The 15945-nt window shown below is 39.6% G+C and overlaps 1 protein-coding gene across 1 annotated transcript in view; it reads left to right on the forward strand.

The window, feature by feature from the left end:
- LOC122808703 (endothelin-converting enzyme 1-like) overlaps window positions 1–15945 on the forward strand; it is a 1298251-nt gene that overhangs the window by 293994 nt on the left and 988312 nt on the right. The window lies entirely within an intron of this gene.

The following is a 15945-nucleotide window of genomic DNA, read 5'->3' on the forward strand; positions in this document are numbered from 1 at the left end:
AAGTCAACCAAGTTTAAAAGGCATGATCTGCCTTTGACAAAGCCAAACTGGGTTGGATCCAAAGTCTGCAAATTCCCTATGTCTTTATTTATGAGATCCATTATGATCCTCTCCATGGCTTTGCAGATAAGGCTTGTCAAGCTAATGGGACGGTAATTTCCAGGGTCGGTGGAGGCACCGCCTTTGTGAAGTGGGACCACAGTCGCTGTGCGCCACTCCCTGGGTACGTATCCGGAGGTGAGACTAAGATTAAACAGCTGTCCTAACTGCGGGTTTAATTCCTCGTTGAGTTCGTGGAGCACACAGCCGGGGACACCATCAGGTCCCATGGATGCTGTGTTTTTTGCCTTTTATCCTGTGTAACAACTGATAGAGCAGATATTACTGTATTAGAAGTTGAAGATTCTTCAGAGATGGTCAGCAAAGATATTCTTGTAACTGGAGATTCAATCATTAGAGGAACTGATACATATATTTGCAGAAAAGTTAATGAGCATTGAATAGTGTTATGCTTGTCAGGAGCTGAAATAGAAGATGCAAGACAAGCACTGGAACACCTTAACGTACGGAAGTACGGATATGTTTTTATTCATGTCAGTACAAACGATCTCATCCACAAGGACTCTGACTGTTACTAGGGAACTGACAGCCTCTTAGGGCTACTAGTGTTAGGACATATTTTTCAAACATCACCTATAGAAAGGATAGTCAGGCCACTGTGAATGAAAAGATTTTTTGCGTAAATACCTACATGGAAAAATGTCCTGTTTTAAAAAATGGAAATGTGTAGAGCATCCAAGCCTAGTTTTGGACACACACATGTTCAGACAAGATTGCATGCATTTGTCAAGATCAAGCAAGAGAATTGTTGTTTCAAATATTTTGCAATATTTGACAAACACTAGGTAGGATTTTTGTCAGTTCGAAAATTTAACTCTGATGGTTGTTAATGCTAGGAGCATTAACAATAAAGTTTTTATTGGAAAATTTGCTACGTTACCACAAGATTTATGTTGTTATTGTTTGTGAAACATGGTTAAAGAACAATGACTGGAAACCAGTTCTGTCAGAGTCTAAATATTTTTACTGTAACAGACATTCTAACAAAAAATCGTGTGGAGGTGCTATGATAAGGATTAAAGATAGTTATGAGACCTGTGATTATTACATGTTCATTGATAACATCAGTACTATAAACTGCGTATCTGTGACAAAAAAGACAACCCTGGAACATATAACAATTGTTTGAGTGTATAGACCACCAAAGTCAAGTGCAGATGACCTAGAGGAATTCATACATTTCTTGCATGAAACATAGGCGGGAAGAATAATATTAGCTGGGAACTTAATTTACCAGAGGCAGACTGGAATACTATTGATTCAACAACATTAGTAAGTAAATTATTCACAACCTATATTCAGGAACACCAGTTGCTTCAGATTGTAAAAAAAACCTACCAGGAGACAGAACTTACTAATCATTGTTTGTGTTCCTAAAGAAATTACTCTTACTTCAAGTCAGATTTTACCACCATTGATGTGCAGTGACCATGGGGTTATAAAGGTTCATTTGTTGCTAGATAATTTTGCCAAACTGAAATCTAAACCAATGCACAGAAGGTTAATTACAGATTATATTGAAGCAAAACAGTCACTAGCTAAAACTAACTGTAGTGAGGTATTCAGTGGAAAAACTGCAGATGGAATATGGAAAGTTTTGAAAGAGAAATTGTTTTGAGTGCAAAAAAATCTAAAAAAAATATTTAACATCAGGATCTGGGCATACAACGTCAGGGGCATATATTTCCATAAGAACAAGATACCTGATTAAGGTGAGAAACAAAAAATATAAGAAATGAAAGAGAGGTCGAACTACAACTTTGAAAACTGAAATAAATAAGCTGGACAAAAAGATTAAGCATAGTGTGAGACAAGATCAAGAAAACTTTGAAGAAAATGTATATAAAGATATTGAGCTTAGGAAACCTTCTTATAGATACATAAGATGTGGATGGAGTAAACACATATAAACTGATAAACTGTGCAGTTTCTAAAATTTATTCTCTGACACAACAGGATTATAGATGTATTTACAAAATCTTATGCAAAACAGTTTGGCTCAACTAAAGGGGGTGATAAGTTGTCTTAGTGATATCCAGGTAGCCTCAGATACTGGAATCAAATAAAGAACTGTGCAAACTGGATCCAAACAAAGCACAAGGAGGAGATGGGATTAGCAACAGTGACCTGAGAACACTTTAGCAAGAACTTATGGTACCATTATATATTCAGTCTACACTTCTCTCTAAACTTGAATCTACCTACAACAAAGTGGCTAGATTTGCTGCAAACTTACCTTACAAATCCCACCACTGTCTTGCCCTCAAGTCACTACACTGGCTTGATTTTCCAAACCATCTCAAATATACCCAACTTCTCATTATTCACTCCATTCTCAACAAACCATTTCCCTGTCCTAGTCTCTCTTCACTAGTCTCCCTTTACACTCCCACTTGATTACTAAGGAGCTCAGATCAACATCTGCTACAAATTTACAAACCTAACAAATGTGCAGGACATAACTTATATAGCTACTCTCCAGCCATCCTCTGGAACAAGCTTCCCTTGACTTTAAGAAGTCTATCCCAGACTCTTACTTTCAAAATCTCTCTTAAACACTACCTTACCCACCTCACTACTTGCCCCTGTACCATCCCCCCTTTAACTTAGTACACATTTTGGTCTCTTCATACCTCTCTCACCTTCCCTTCATCAGCTTACTATTCATCTCTTCCTCCCTCCCTATCACCTATCAAACCCCTTCTTCTCCTCACATCTTCCTGCCACCACTTACCTTTTACCTCATGACCTGCTCTCTCTCCCACCTAACTCTTTACAGTATGTATTTTACCTTTCCCAACTCCTCGCAGGCCACCTCTTTCATACTAGGACTCTCACTGTTGCCAATCTATAAATCAACTCATTATCACCCCTCTTTACTATTTATGCTGTCTCCTCTCTAAATCCCACTCCCCCTCTCACTTATCCTACTTACATCACCCTCAACTACCCTCTATCTGCTCTAACTCCATTACAACTTTAAGCTGTCATCTAACTGTATCAGTATTATAACTCTCACTGTCCTTCCTGTTTTTATGAACTTAACTATCTTTACTCTGTGTATTTAGCAAAATTTGTGTTTGACTATTCTTGTATTCTTTTATTGATTATTATGTAAATTGCTGAATATTTGAATTCCTGTATTTTTTTACTGCATATTGGAGCTTTTCTCCCCGGGTCTCCACTGAAAATGGGCTCTGTCCCAGTCAGACTAACCCAGTCAACAAATGTCAAATAAATTAATAAATTATTCACTAGGTCATATAAATATGGGGAGATTCCCCAAGATTCGAGACATGCACTTATTAAACCTGTCTTTAAGGGAAAGGGGAGTAGGACAAACCCAGAATCATATGGTCCCTTAAGTCTACTTTCATGCTGTGGAAAAATAATAGAGAAGATAATACTGGATAAGTTATTGTCACAACTGGATATGTTGGAACTTGAAACCATATATCAGCATGCATATTTTGAAAATAGATCAATGACCACCTGTAATATGATGTTCTATAACAATATAACAGCTATGAATGAAAAATTGTGCTGTGATGGAATTTATATAGATTTAACTTCAGCATTTGACAGTGTCTTGCACAAAACACTGATCAATAAATTAGAACAACTAGGTGTTGATGCACTCTTGATAATATGGATAGCTGCATGCTTACAAATATGACATGGCAAGTATCATACAGTAACTGGACAGGTGAAATCCTTGGTTACAGCTAAGGTATCCCAAAGGACTCTGTCCTAGACCCTTACTTGTCAAGATTGTATCTTTCAGACCTAATTTTTCATCTGAGGTATTCTACAGTCTATATGCAAATTACCTGAAATTGGGTAAACTGATTACATGTGTTACAGAGAAGGCGTGTCTGCAAAATAACTTGAAGTGACCATTTGGGCACAGGAGAATAACATGCTGATAAATACATCAAAAACTAAGCATATGAGATTTGGGAGTCATAAACTGAAAGGTGAATATTTAATATATCACACAGCGATTGAAACTGTAGACTCATTTAAGGACCTGGGTATATGGGTAGATCCATCTATGAGTTTTTCTAATATCAACCAATTGGTTAATGATAGTTATAGAATCATAGGTTGTATAAAAAGATTTATAATGTCTAGGAAATCTAAAGTGATGAAGTCATTGTTTGTTAGTTACATTAGACCCAAACATGATTAAAGAATAACAGTATGGAAACCCTACAAAAAAAAAACAAGCATGAGTAAATTGGAAAAAGTACAGCAGAAATATACCAAGGGCATTCATGGATGTGAAAATTTAATTATGAAAGGCTAAAATATCTGAACTTGTACACTGTCTCTAATAGATATCTAAGAGGAGATCTTATTCAGGTATATAGAGCATTTTGAGACCTAACTCTGGGAATGTTTGGGGTTATCAAAAAATACTAGAGAGTCATCAGACAACCTATGTAGAAAATTCTATATGAATGAGAAGTGTACTAACTGGTTTTCTGACAGAGTAGCTGATGCATGGAACAGACTACCAAATTACATTAAAGCAAGTACTAATTTAGATATTTTTGAAATCAGCCTGGACACTTACTATGGGAACAAGTGTTTTGGTATATTGTCAAGCTAGAAGGGCATTAATGCCTGTGCATGAAATATTGGTATGTAAGTATGTAAAGGGGGTAAAGACATATCAGCCCCAGCTTCAAATAGACCCATTTCAGTTTTAAACCACAATTATAAAGTGCTTATATCTATACTCTCTAAAAGAATAGCAAAGGTGTTGCCAACATTGATGGATATGGATCACTGTTGTTTTGTGGAGGGGAGACAAACGTTTCACAACATTAATAGAATGATCAGTCGGAGGGGAATAGAATATTAGAAAGTACCTCTGTTGTTGGTGTGTTTAATACAGAGAACACATCTGAGTGAGTAAGCTGGGATTTTATGAGTAGGGCAATGGAAGTATTTGCATTCCCTGATACAACAGTAAGGATCACTAGAAGGATAAATGAGTAATCACAGGCAAGAATTAAAGACAGAAGATTCCTTTCTCATAAGCCATGTTTGAGCAGAGGAACTAGATGTGTGTCTTCTAATTTACAGCCATTTTCAAAGAAAATAAGTGAATCAGAAAATCAAGACATAATTGGTACAGTAATCAAGAAAAGTTGGCTTTCTTTGCAGATGATATTATTTTACATTGGACAAATCCAGAAAAGGACATTTCCGTGTTGGAGAACATTTGAAACAGTTTAAACTCTTTTTGGGATATAAAATTAATGAAGATGAAACAAAGGCTATAACTGTTAAGTAATGTACCCACATATGAAATTGGTTCACCAGTACCCATGTTTACTGGCACTCAATAAGATGTAGCATTTAGGAGTATGGATTAAAAAGGCTTCTGTAATGGCAGCTAAGGATATGTAGGAAGAGATGAAATAAAAGCTAATACAAAAACTGGAAGCTCCTGTTTATGGATAAGATACAAGCAGTGAAAATGTTTTTAGTCCCTTTAATTTTATATACAGATCAGGCATATTTTTATTGACTAGAGAAGAAGTTGTAGACAATAATTAATAAAGAGTTGCATTCATTTATCTGGGAGGGGAAGAGGGCTAGAGATAAGTAGGATACGTTGATTCTCCCAGTAGAGCAAGGTGGTTTAGTATTATCTGATTTGAAGGGATATTTTAGAGGAGCTTTGCAGTTAAAGCTGATATATGCAATAGGCAATAGGGTATAATTCAAAGTGGAAAGGTATGATGATGATGATGAAGCGGGGGTCAGCAGGTGGGATCAAGAAATAAGGAGAGAGTGGGATTTTGTATGGAGATCCTTGAGGAGAAATAACAACCGTATGTAATATTATATTCCTAAAGTTGCAGAAAGTATTCTAAGAACTAAGCCAAAAAGGGAATGGAGAAAAGAGATTTTGCCAATAGGGATGACTACAAGTAGGAATACACAAAATAGGCAAGAGGAAGCTGGAATTTACTGGAGAAGATTGGAAATGGGAAAGACTGACAACAAATAATTAGAGAGGGAAACATAATAGAGTGGGATGAGTTCAAGAAGAAGTTTGGACTTCGTTACCAGGGACTGATATCAGAGAATAGGCAAAGAGAAAGGGATAGAGAGCCCTTAGTGAAAGACCAGCTCTTGCCATACCTTTCAACCTCTTACTGCAAGAAATCTGGACAAAGCCTAAAAAAATGAGGGGATAAAGGGCCACAAATGACACGTTTTAAATATTGCTCTTATAAACTTAGAAAGTTACTAGAATAACAGGATTTGTGTTAACATACATTTTCTGAAGGATATGGAGTGTAAAATTGAAATGATTGTCATTATTTATTGACTTTAATCCTTAAATCATCTCAGTGATTTGTCAAAAAAAATGTTTTATGAGGAACAGACCAAAAATATGAGGCAAAAATCTGGACATTCTGTGAAAATCTGTACAGTTGAGATGTATGTCTTGTACAGTTTTAAGTAGAATATAGAGCAGAAGCCGCTGTTAAAAAAAAAAGGGATAATTAGTAGGGCATGTAAATAGCGCATGTTACTATAAAAATAAATCAGAGGAGGTTAGAAAAGATTGGGAAGACAGATTGAGAAAGCAGTTTACAACAGGACATGGGAGAACATATGTATGATTCCCAAGTATGCAATAAAATAAGGTTTAGGATTTTTGCTTTGAAATGGTTGCATAGGTATTTTATATCCCTTTTGAGACTTCAAAGAATCTTTCCTCAGGTAGATAGCAAATGCTGAAGGTGTGATAAGGATGAAAGAGGTAACAGGGAACATGTTTCTAGGAATATAATGAGTTGGCAGATTTTAAAAATTCCCTGCCGAGTACTCTATTAGAAACATTCAGGAGCAAATAGCTGTGACTAAGAAAATTATTCATTTCAGCTGGGATGTAGGATTTGAATTGCCCAGAAATAGTTAAGCCTTATTAAGTTTAATTCTTTTGGCTGAGAAAAAAGCAGTTACTAGAAAATGGAAATCAAACCCTAAACCAACTATATTTGAAGTACTGAATATTATATAAGAGTTAAAAGAACTGGAAGTGGGATCTTTAGAAAAAGGAGGGAGCAAATTATTTATATATTATTTTTATTTTACATTTGTTTACTGGTAGAGTTCGACTGGGCATGAAACCCATTTTCAGCAGAGGCCCGGGGAGAAAAGCTGCACAAGGGTTAGTACAGTCTATGCAATAAATGCAAGTTATTAAAGTACAGAACAAAAGAAAAGGGCTGTTGCATGATAATACAGTAAATTAGCGTAGGATAAGCATAACATATAATAAGACAGTGTATTTTACATTTAGACAATGGTTAGCACAATAAATACATTCAACACAAGTTAGTTAAGTGCAGAGCAAAGCAAGGAGCTATTGTATACTTTCACAGTAAGATCAACATAGGATAAACATCAATACAACAGTACAGACAAAGCATACAATACAGTTTCTTGCTGGATGTTGCATTAATTTATATTAATCAGAGTAGTTTTTCACATTACTGCACGTCTGAATGTAGGTATTTTAAGCTTGTACGTTTGTAATTTGCTTTCAGAAAAATGATACAATGTAAACAGTCTACATTAAGACACAGTGTAATAAAATTGCACCATCTGAGTTCAGCAGTTGCTATAGGATGGATGGTATTGTGTATTGGTGGGTGGTAGTGAATGGCTGATAGTGAAAGAGTATAGTTTATTATTATTATGTAGAGGAGTCTTATAATTGCATAGAAATAAATAGAATTTGTTGAAACAATGATGGAAATAATGTTTAGGAGGAGTGAGGTTTGATGGAAAGCAAGAATTCAGTAATTTATGTTGGACTGAATAACAGTGGTTTAAAATAAAAACATATGTATTTAAATGAAGAAAGTGTTAACATGGTTTGTTTTCTATTAATGTATGTGTGCCTGTGTCGTAAGTGATAATTTAATAAAGGTGTTAAAAACATTCACATGAGGTTTGGAACACTTGTAATAAGTTTATAAGTAATGGAGATATGTTTGACTTCTGCAATTAACAAGTTGTATTTTGAGTTTGTGAACATGCCTTCAAACTCAGTGCATCTTATTTCACAGCTTCACTGTACTGTTAGGCTCGTCTAATATGCATCACAGCATCTCATACCACGCCAGAGAACATCTAACTTTTCATGTCACACCAGAGAGTAACTGTTTTTTCAAATCACACCAGAGAATATCTTCAAGACTTGTGTGTACATGTAACACACTGGAATTACTTCTACTGAAATGTTTGAGATTGTTGAAGTCCTAGAATTTTTTTCTCCACATTCCAGATGATCTTAAAAATCGGACTAATTCCTCTTGTAGGCCATTTGTTGCATCACGGTTATCGGAGCTAGAGACCCTTGCATCATATTTCATTGTTATTTTAAAGGATATTGTACAAGCTACATATTTTATTTAAAAGAATCCTGACATGTTGTAAAGAAAGCCGAAGTGGTTGGATGTGTGTGCAACTACTTAACTGTGGATGTTAGTACGCTGTCCTCCTCTACTTCACTAACTGAGGGGATAAAAACTGTACACAGTTTTCTACTAGAGGCAATGAACGGATTTATGCATTGTATGACATTGTTTGGTATAACAGTTATTTTTATTTTGATGGCAAATACTTTCATCAGCTCAAGGGTGTCGCATTGGACGCCGTCATAACCCCATCATATTCCAGTTTGGTAATGATGGATTGCGAATAGTTCACAATACTACCGATTTGTATATGTACATACAAACATACATATACACACACACACACACACACACATATATATATATATATATATATATATATATATATATATATATATATATATATAGTTCCCCTTCACAAGATCTAATTACTGAAATCTCGAAATTCATGAGCTCGAGCCCAGAATCTTGAGTTTTCAGTAACTCGAAATTGTGAAGGGAAGAAAATGAAAAAAAAAAAAAAAAAACAGTTCACTTACATGTTTGCAGGGGGCTGAGTCCCCCTGCACTCTCCCTGCTTAAATATATCAGCTCCGTGACCGCACTGTAGTGGAGGAACTGAAATCCTCCCGTTGTGTACTTCTGCATACAGAGCAGAATGGGAGATTTCCCTCATCCCCACTGTAGTGTGATCTTGGAGTTGGTATATTTAAGTAGGGGAGGTGTGGGGGGTGCAGGGGGGCTTGCTTCCCTGCAAAAACATTGTAAAGACATTCTTGCAATGTCTTTTCAGTACCCTTTAGAATTTCGAGTTGCTGAAAATTCGATCTTCTGGGTTTGGTCATCTGAAGTTCGAGTTTTAAGAAATTCGAGATTCTAAAGGGGAACCATATATATGTATACATATATAATTTTTATTTCTCTGTGTATGTGTGTATCTTTGAGGCTGTGAATCTCCTTACATTATTATCAGCTATATTAATATCACTAAAGATTTCTTTCCTTTACAGTTAAATGATCTAGGATTTAGATTCTAGATATAGAGCTGAATGTGGAAGAACACAACGTGTTGTATTGTAGATTCTACAGGAATTATATTTTCACTAATGATTGCTTATATTAGAACAGTGTAAATCTTCAAAAATTAAAAGACAATGTTCTAAAAGGCCAGGCAGTTTGCCATCTGAAATTGATTCTTTTTTTTATGGTAGTGTATATGTCACTGAGATCCAGAAATTGAAAGGCATGATGTTAAGTTGTCCAATCTTGCCTTCATTCTTGCAGGATGGGTTTGCCCACATACTATAGCTCAAAAGCTCTTTACTGGCTCAAGGCTACCCTTTATCCCAGAATGCCCAGCGTCAGCTACCCAGATCTCGTTTGCCACTTTATCTGCAAGGTTGCGTTCAATACTGGCTCAGGCTTAGTATAATTTTTTTGTCTCTTTTAAATTCAAATATTGTGCTTAAAATTTTATATAATTCTTTGGTAGTAGTTTGTAAGTTACTTTTACTGTAACCCCCCTTATCCCATCCTTGTGCTTTACTTTTGTGCTGTGTTGGCCATCACCCCTTAGTCGCTAGGCCTTCTGTTATTCCCTGAACTCATTTAACTTAGAGAGTTCTTCCCCTCCCCTCATTAAGGACAGCCATTTAAGTTAGAGGCTCTCCTTTAAGGTTTTTATTATGTTTTTGTTTTTCTATTGTAGTTTGACTTTTACTAAAATGTCTAAGGAAGTTAAAACCTCTGGTTTTAAACAGTGTGACTCATGCTGTCAGACGATGTCTCTGACAGATGGGCACACTAGTTGTGTTTACTGCTTGGGGGCTCTGCACCTGTAGAACTTTTGTGCTATTTGTCCTGCCTTTAGTCCAAGGGTCCTGCAGGAGCAGAAAAACAAGCTTATCCTCCATGGATTATTAAAACAAGATTCTCTGGCTAAAGCATCTCAGCCAGTGAAACCTTTGAAACCAGTCAAGCTGTTGGCTCCATGTTCGGAACCAACCTGTGAGCTTGACAAACCAAGTGTGTTGGTGCCGGTTGACACTGAACTGAACTAACTGTTACTTCGGAGCCATATCAGAGCCATAAAAGAGCTAGGTCTCCTTCTTTGGAGCCGATTTGCTCGGTGCCACAATCACCATTACTTCAAAGTAAGTCCAGCCATCGCTCATCTTCCCAGTCCTCTCAATCCCTGAGGTTACCGGATCAGGATGTGGAGAGAGTGTTCAGTAGGTTACTTAAGTCACAGGCCCTTGCTAAAATGCTTTCGAGGCCACCTCAACAGGCTTCGGCTCCATCCGCTTCGATTTTGATTCCTCCTCTGACTATGCTTAGTTCGGAGCCGGAGTCCATGGACGCTCTGTTAGTGGTTCCTTCGGCTCCGATGACATCCTCATCGGCTCCGATGTTGGCTCCAATCACCTCGATTCTTCCTCCCACTGAGGTATCTGGGCACTGAAGCTCTCTTATTGGCTCCAAGGGGGGAAGTGGCATTGGACCCTTGTCCTACCCCGCTCTTCCTCTCGGAGCATCGGCTCAGTTGAGCTTGGCTCCCACATCGGCCTCGGAGCCGTTGCCCTTGGCGCAGGTTGGTATTCCTGTCTCTTCAAAGCTGGAGCCCTCCTTGTGTCGAGACTGTGATGCCTTCGAGGTCATGCGGAGAGTGCTGTCCCCACAGACAGCTCCACTATCGGTTCCATCGGCTCCATCCCCCTCGGTGCCTGTGACACCCCATTGGATGAACCCTCTTCTTCCGAAACCTCCCCAGAGCATTCTGAACAGGCTTCCTGGAAGAAAAAGTGCAAGAGGAAGCACCAAGACTCCCCTGAGTCTGTCACCTCAGATACAGACCTGGATGAATTGGAGGGGTCCCCAAGGTCCCCCTCTGAAGATGTTTCCTTTTCGGACATCCTTGAGATTCTCAGGCAGAGGCGTAGCTGGACTTCCCTAGCCCCCTTTGAGGATGAGTCTGTATACCTGGACGCATTTGGTTCCTGACCTTCCACCTCCTGGGTGTCTCCGCCTTTTGATCCACTCATGTTTGTAGTGTCTCAAAAGGCTTGGTCGGCTCCAGATTCCATGGAACCTGCCCCGAGGAGACTCAGTAAACTCATCACAGTTCCCCAAGACAAACAATTCTTAACTAAAGGTGTCCCAGTTGATGCCATGGTGGTAGCAGCAGCCACAAAGAGAGAGTTAGCTGAAACCTCCTCATCTGTCCATCCACTGAATAAAGACTCTTGTACGGTGGACAGATATGGGAAGCGGATGTTTTCACCAGCGACCTTCTTCCTTAGGTCCCTGAACTATCTTTCCCATTTTACTAGGCTTTCCTAAAAGAGCTTGGAGATACCCTACAAGATCCCACAGCTGAGGGAGCTTCAGCCAAGGTAGCTACCCAGCTGGTGACTCTTAATTCAATAGTCAACTCCTCCATTAGGCTTATTTCATATGCACCTGATAGAGCGAATAGAGCTGCAGGAACAGGAGTGGCTCTTAGGAGACATTCCTGGCTGTGGCTGTGTCAGTTTGCGGAACCTTTTAGAGTGTCCTTCACCAGTACCCACTTTGATGGCTCCTCTCTCTTCGGGCCTCAGGTGAAAGACACGCTTACCAGGTGCCAGCAGGAAGGCAAGACGCTCTCTGATGTCGGAGTGCTTTTCTCCACTCCTACCAGACCATACCCAAAGGGTTAGAAGGGTGGAAAGTTGTGGTTTTAAAAATCCGAGGGACCCTTGCCTGATGCACGTGGTGATTTTTCCCCCAGGGGCAGAGGGGGAAATAATAACAATGGCAGACACCGCCCTCATGACAGAGGGGGTCCACAAAATCAGGGTGACAGAGATACATTCTCTTCCAAACCCTATCAACACCCCTAAAGGGATGCCCAACTGCTCAACTCTTGAGGCAGTCAGGGGAAGGCTTTCATTGTACCCAACCGTGTGGCAAAATATTACAAAAGACAAATGGGTACTAGCCATTATATCTGGAGGTTACAAGATTCCCTTTCATCAACCCTCTTTTATTTCAAAAAAATCCATCCCAGATGTTCCACCCAATCTAAGGGATCAGGCAGCCACAGAAGTTTCAAGACTGCTACAAAAAAAGAGCCATCCAGGAAGTTCCCGCAGACCAAGTAGGATCCGGAACTTACTCAAGATTCGTTTTAGTGCCCAAAAAGACAGAGGACTAGAGACCAATTCTGGATCTCAGCAGGTTAAACAAATCTGTACAAAAAGAAAAGTTCCGGATGGTAACACTGCAGTCCATTCTCCCCTTTCTGGGTCAGGACAATTGGATGTGCTCCATAGATCTTCAGGATGCATAGTATCATATAAAAATGAACAGACGGTCCAGGAGATTTCTACACTTCCAGCTAGGGGCCAGTCATTACCAATTCAGAGCTCTGCCCTTTGGTCTCACCACAGCCCCCAGGGTGTTCACCAAATGCATGGCAGTAGTCACAGCTTACGTGAAATGTCTAGGATTCCAGGTGTTTCCTTATTTGGATGACTGGCTCCTCACTGCTACCACCAGGCAACAACTTATAGAGGCACAAGATTATACCATCACATCATGTACTCAACTAGGCTTCACAATAAACTTCGAAAAATCTGCCTTGTTGCCCTGTCAGTCTATTACATATATAGGAGCAGAGCTAAACACAAGAAAAATGATTGTAAAATTGCCTCAGGAAAGAGTTTCCTGAGGAGCAAAAGAATTCAAGTCAAATATGTTCTTCAAGCTCTAGGGTCCATGGCAGCAACCATTCTTCTAGTTCCCTTAGCACACTTTCACATGAGAATCCTTCAGTGGCTTCTTTTCACACAATGGTCCTTCCAGGAATTATCCATGTCTCACATGATGCTAATTACGGAATCTTGCAAAAGACACCTTTCCTGGTGATCTCCCCACTAGTTACTCAGGACAGACCTTTTATGGATCCCCATCCGGTCACACAGTGACCATGGATGCTTCCCTGATAGGGTGGGTGGGGGGGATTATCTAAGGAAGACAGTCCAAGGCACTTGGCAACATCATGAGTACCACTTGCACATCAATGTCCTGGAAATGAGAGCGGTGCTCCTAGCGTTGCAAGCTCTTTAAGACTCTCTCCCTGCTGGGACCATTGCAATACAGATGGACAATTTGTCATTGGTTTGGTACATCAACAAACAGGGCAGAACTAGGTCTTATTCCTTGTGCCGAGAGGCCCTCAGACTGTGGCAATGGGCGATTTCCTCCCAACGTTTTCTGACAGCAATGCATATCCCTGGGACATCCAGCGTAACAGCGGACAGGCTCAGCAGGGTGATCCTCATGAGTGGTCTCTGAAACAGGAAATTGTGGAACTTATTTTCTGCAAATGAGGCCAGCCTTGCGATCTATTTGCCTTTCCCCTCAGCAACAAATACAGCAGCTACTTCTCCCTTGTTCCTCCTCCAGGTCAGACACCCAGGGACGCTCTAGTCCACGATTGGCCTCAGGACTCCTTTATGCATTTCCCCCCTTTCCCCTAATTCCAAAAGTCATTCAGAAAGCAAAATCGTTGGGTTGCAAAATGATCCTCATTGTCCCCTATTGGCCTCGACAGATTTGGTTTCCGCTCCTTCACCCCCACACCTTCTAGCACAGCCTTGGATTCTGGACCCAGTACCAGACCTCTTGATTCATCAATACCAATCCCTCCAATCTCTCAAGCTCACAGCCTGGTTATTCCACTTCCAATCCTAGCCAGGCTCCCCAGTATTTCCCCAGCAGTGCATGATATTATTGTTTCCTCCCATAAGACAAATACAAGGGAAGTCTATGTTAGCAAATGGAAAAGATTCTCTTACTGGGCAGAATCCAGAAATGTAGATCCTTTTACAGCTCCTATACAAGAGATTTTGGATTTCTTAGCAGAGCTGTTTCATTCTGGTGCAGCGGCTGCTACCATCAGAGTACAATTAGCTTTCATTTCAAATTTTCATGTTGGAGTCTCTAACTCCAGCATAATGTCTCACAAACTCTGTAAGGCCTTCATGAGAGGTACATCTCTACTTAGACCCCCAGTAAAAAGCCCCTTCCACCTTGGGATCTCAATTTGGTTCTGGCCTCCTTGATACTGCCACCCTTTGAACCAGCAGCATCATGTTCCTTGAAAGTTCTCTCTTGGAAAACTTTTTTCTTAGTTGCTATTACTTCTGCCAGACGTGTTTCAGAACTTCATGCACTACGTGTTCACCCACCATGACTAGTTTTCCACAAACACAGAGTTTCACTGAGAATCAACCCATCTTTTTTACCTAAAGTTTGTTCAGAACACAATCTGTATCAATCCATTGACCATCCTGTCTTTTTCCCTAATCATTCCAACAAGGCAGAATACAGATTACACCAAATGGATGCGCATAGACAACTGCTTTTCTATCTCCATAGAACTAATGAGATGAGAAAATTAGATCAGTTGTTCATTTGCTAACAACAAACAAGGCCTTCCAGTTTCTAAAGTAACATTGTCAAAATGGTTATCAGACACCATAGCCCATACCTACCATTTGCGACAAAAAGATGTTCCAACAAAACCCAAAGGTCATTCAACCAGGTCAGTAGATACCTCAGTGGCGTTTCAATCTAGATTGCCCATAGATTCATTTGTGCAGCAACTACTTGAGCAGATCCTCATACATTCATTTCTTATTATTACAAAGTAGATGTGGTCTCCTGGGGCAGTGCTTCCTTTGGTTCCACGGTTCTGAAGAGTCTGTTCCACTGAGCCACCCAGGATTAAGGTGCTAGGGACGCTGTCCCATCCAGTAAGAACAAAGGCGAGATTGGGCAACTTAACATAAAGAAGTTATGTACCTACCATAACGTTCCATGTTAGTTGTCCTTCATCTCGCCTTCCTTCTTGCGTCCCTCCCTCCGTCCACCTTCCTCTAGGATTGAGAGGAGTTTTCTCATTAGTTTTACTGGCTAATTTGTTTTGTTATTAGTTGCTTCCCAACCAAACCATGACAATTAACTGCATCCAAGTCTATTAATGGATTATTTTCTATAATTATGTCTAGTGTGAGCTATCTCAAATGAGATCTGGGTAGCTGACGCTGGGCATTCTGGGATAAGGGGTAGCCTCGAGCCAGTAAAGAGCTCTCGAGTTATAGTAAGTGGCCATTTCGAAGCCGATCCCCATCCAGCAAGAAGGAAGGCGAGATGAAGGACAACTAACATGGAATGTTATGGTAGGTACACAACTTCTTTTTATTAGACAGTGTGTGCAACTTAAATGAAGCGGATGTGGTACTTAATGAGGTGACTTGAGTATGGAAAGCACAGCTTTCCACAAATTCTGGGTGAAGGCACAGAGTTACTGAAAATATTGGTG

The sequence above is a fragment of the Protopterus annectens genome, chromosome 8.part0 (genome assembly GCF_019279795.1).
Source record: "Protopterus annectens isolate FY-2018-M chromosome 8.part0, PAN1.0, whole genome shotgun sequence".
In the NCBI taxonomy this organism is placed as follows: domain Eukaryota; kingdom Metazoa; phylum Chordata; order Ceratodontiformes; family Protopteridae; genus Protopterus; species Protopterus annectens.